Raw genomic sequence first — 3994 nt, forward strand, 5'->3', positions numbered from 1 at the left:
TGACTATTTTAAAGTTGCACAAGTCTATTTGAGTCGACTTGGATTGAGTCGATTGAGTCTTTGAACGAGTGGGGGCACGCTTAGTGCTCCCACTGGGTGTAGTCCCTGAGACCATAGTTGACTGTGCGCAGTCGACTGTGGTCTGAGAATCTGAATTTTCTCACTCGGCCTGGGCGGGCCAGGTCGAGTGGAACCGGAACCAGTGGGGGCACGCTAAGTGCACCCACTGGGTGTAGTCCCCGAGACCATGGTTGACTGCGGGCAGTCGACTATGGTCTGAGAATTGCTTTTTTTGCGCTGGGCAGACCATGTCGAGTGTTTATCCAAACCAGTGGGGGCACGCTAAGTGCACCCACTGGGTGTAGTCCCCGAGACTGCCGTTGAATGTTTGATTCGGTGGTAGTCTTAGAGTAGCTATCACTGTGATGTGTTTTTATCTCAGTCAACTGATATGGCTTATACTGCGGAAATCTTGTGATCTTGGGGCTCAACTTTCTACAATGAACAAGCAGCAAATCAGCCTCAACCTTGATCTGGAATTGGCCAAGAAGAATCTCAAGACTGCTCGTGATGAAGTAGCTTCCATGGGAGGTAACCAATCGTCAACTGTCTTTCTCACTGCTCGCACTTTTCCTTTCCATTTTTTGAACCGAGTGACTCCACTCGAGTAGATGTATGTAGTGAAAACCGTCAACTCCAAGCCCGTCTGAAGAATGTTATTTCTTTAGAGAAAATGAAGTAGGCTTTGGAGAAGAAGGATCTGGATCTTGCTGCTGCACAGAAGGAAGCGCGAGAGAAAATGGCACTTGCTGACAAGAAGCTTGCTTCAGTCGGCAAGTTAGAAGAGGAGAACTCCAAACTGAAGACTGCTGTTTGTGACGCCAATCAGGAGGTCGAGCGACTGAAGAAAGACAAGGACAGGCTGACTGACGAGCTTGGGAGCCTCAAGGCCAAGAAGGGCGAGTTGGAGTCTTATCTGGGTCAGCTTGCTGCAAAGCTGGTCCTAAAACTTGAAGGTACTGATGATTGACTGACTTATTTCGGTCGACTGTCAAGCTTGATTATATTGTTGACTCACCATTTACTCAACTATGTAGAGCTTTGCCAAGACTTTGAAGCAGAAACTGGGCGGGTCGAGACGGGTCGAGACGGGTCTCGATGCCATAAACTGTTCAGTCAAGGATGATGTTGTGATGAATGTGCTGCGGTTGGAATCTCGCATGGACAGCGCGGTTGCTTATCTTGCTCGCCTGAAAGCAGCAATGACTCGGGTTGATACTGAACTCTGGCCTCAGGCGGAACTGTCTCAAGACCTCGAGTGTCTGATGGCTCGACTGAATCAAATACCTGACCAAGTGCAAGAGTGGAAGAAGTCATCTGCTCGTTGTGGCGCTGATGTCGTGTTGTCCTTGGTCCGAGTGCACTGCAAAGACGTCAAAGAAGACAAGCTGGCAGAGCTCAAGGTTGCTAGCACAAAGAGGCACACCTTCCAATCCTTCATGGACACTTTCCTTGACGCCGCCACTCGTATTGCAGACAGCATAGACCCTGACAGTTTCTGCGACCCAGCCAGTCCTTCTCCTGACGCGTGACCGAGAAACATTATGCTCCACCTTTATTTGCCTCGGAATGCCGAGTGATTGTGTAATCGTTAAACTTCTTCGGGCTTGATGCTCGAATACTTTTGATCTGTTGTCCGGAACTTTAGGATTTATCTGAACCTGGTTTATTTTTGAATATGCTTGTGTTTGCCTTCGAGTGGAATTTGCTCTTCAATTGGAATAATCTTTTTTACTTGAGATGCAGCTATTGTACTTACGGCGCAACTCCGAGGAGAAGGTTGCAGTCGACCTACACCACGCCGTCCTTGCAGACGAGGATGGGGCGCATGTTTTATTTGTGGCGCAGCTCCGAAGGAGAAGGTCGCAGTCGGCCTGCACCTCGTCGTCCTTGCGGATAGGGGTGGAGCGCACATTGTACTTGTGGCACAGCTCCGAAGGAGAAGGTTACAGTCGACCTGTACCTCGTCGTCCTTGCGGATAGGGATGGAGCACACATTGTACTTGTGGCGCAGCTCCAAAGGAGAAGGTTGCAGTCGACCTGCACCTCGTCGTCCTTGCGGATAGGGATGGAGCGCACATTGTACTTGTGGCGCAGCTCCGAAGGAGAAGGTTACAGTTGACCTGTACCTCGTCGTCCTCGCGGATAGGGGTGGACTTTGAACTTAGGCGAGTACTAGACTGCAGCTAAGCCCCCGAGTGGGAGGGTTGCTCACCACTCGGTAGGATTTTTCAAACTTAGGCGAGTACTGCACTGCAGCTAAGCCCCCGAGTGGGAGGGCTGCTCACCACTCGGTAGAATTTTTCAAACTCAGGCGAGTACTGGACTGCAGATAAGCCCCCGAGTGGGAGGGTTGCTCACCACTCGGTAGGATTTTTCAAACTTAGGCGAGTACTGGACTGCAGCTAAGCCCCCGAGTGGGAGGCTTGCTCACCACTCGGTAGGATTTTACAAACTTAGGCGAGTACTGGACTGCAACTAAGCCCCCGAGTGAGAGGCTTGCTCACCACTCGGTAGGATTTTTCAAACTTAGGCGAAACGGATTCGCGGCTAAGCCTCCGAGTGAGAGGCTTGCTCACCACTCGGTAGGATTTTTCAAACTTTAGGCGAAATGGATTCGCGGCAAAGTCACCCACTGGGGGATTTCAGACGCAAACAAAGGTAACAACAACCATTTAGGAAGACCGTAAAGCTCTTGTCTTTGATAAACAAACTACAAAGGTATTTCTTATTACATCTCATCCGAATGAGTACTTAAGTATAAAAGGGGCGGAGCAGCTCCGCGTTCCAAGCCCGTGGCTCGTCTTTCTGATGCTCGACATTGTAAAGATGGTATGCTCCATTGTGGAAAACTCTGGTGACAATGAAGGGACCTTCGCAAGCAGGGGCGAGCTTGTGTGGTTTCTGCTGATCCACTCGAAGAACCAAGTCTCCCTCTTGAAAGGCTCGGCCCCTCACGTTTCTGGCGTGGAATCGACGCAAGTCTTGCTGATAAATGGTCGACCGGATTAAGGCCATCTCTCTTTCCTCCTCTAGGAGATCAACTACATCCTGCCGGGCCTGTTCTGCTTCATCTTCAGAGAAGAGCTCGACTCGAGGTGCATTGTGAAGCAAGTCACTCGGTAGAAACGCTTCAGCTCCATAAACCAAGAAGAATGGAGTTCGGCAAGTCGACCGATTCGGAGTTGTCCTCAATCCCCAAAGAACTGCTGGAAGCTCATCGACCCAGGCGCCTGCTGCATGCTTGAGATCATGCATCAGTCGGGGTTTCAGTCCTTTGAGAATCAAGCCATGTGCTCTTTCTGCTTGTCCATTCGACTGGGGGTGGGCGACTGAAGCATAGTCGACTCGTGTGCCTTGGGAAGCACAGAAGGCTCTGAACTCATCAGAATCAAAGTTCGACCCGTTGTCAGTGATGATGCTGTGCGGAACTCCATATTTGACTGTCAATTCTCTGATGAAGCTGGCGGCAGTACTGGCTTCAAGATTCTTGATAGGTTTGGCTTCAGTCCATTTGGTAAACTTGTCGACTGCTACAAGCACATGAGTGAAGCCGCTCCTACCAGTCCTCAGGGGTCCAACCATATCCAATCCCCAAACAGCAAAGGGCCAGACGAGTGGAATAGTCTTCAGGGCTAACACAGGCTTGTGGGACATATTGGAGTAAAACTGGCAGCCTTCACATTTGTCGACTATATCTTTCGCCATTTCATTTGCTCGTGGCCTATAAAATCCGGCTCGGTATGCTTTGGCCACAATGGTCCGAGAGGACGCATGGTGACCACAGGTCCCCGAGTGGATGTCGTTGAGGATCACTCGACCTTCTTCTGGTGTTATGCATTTCTGGCTGACTCCGGTTACGCTTTCTCTGAACAGTTGTCCTCTTATCACAGTAAAGGCTTTGGATCGACGGACGATCTGTCGAGCCTCTTCT

The sequence above is a fragment of the Triticum aestivum genome, chromosome 5D (genome assembly GCF_018294505.1).
Source record: "Triticum aestivum cultivar Chinese Spring chromosome 5D, IWGSC CS RefSeq v2.1, whole genome shotgun sequence".
NCBI classification, from domain to species: Eukaryota; Viridiplantae; Streptophyta; class Magnoliopsida; order Poales; family Poaceae; genus Triticum; species Triticum aestivum.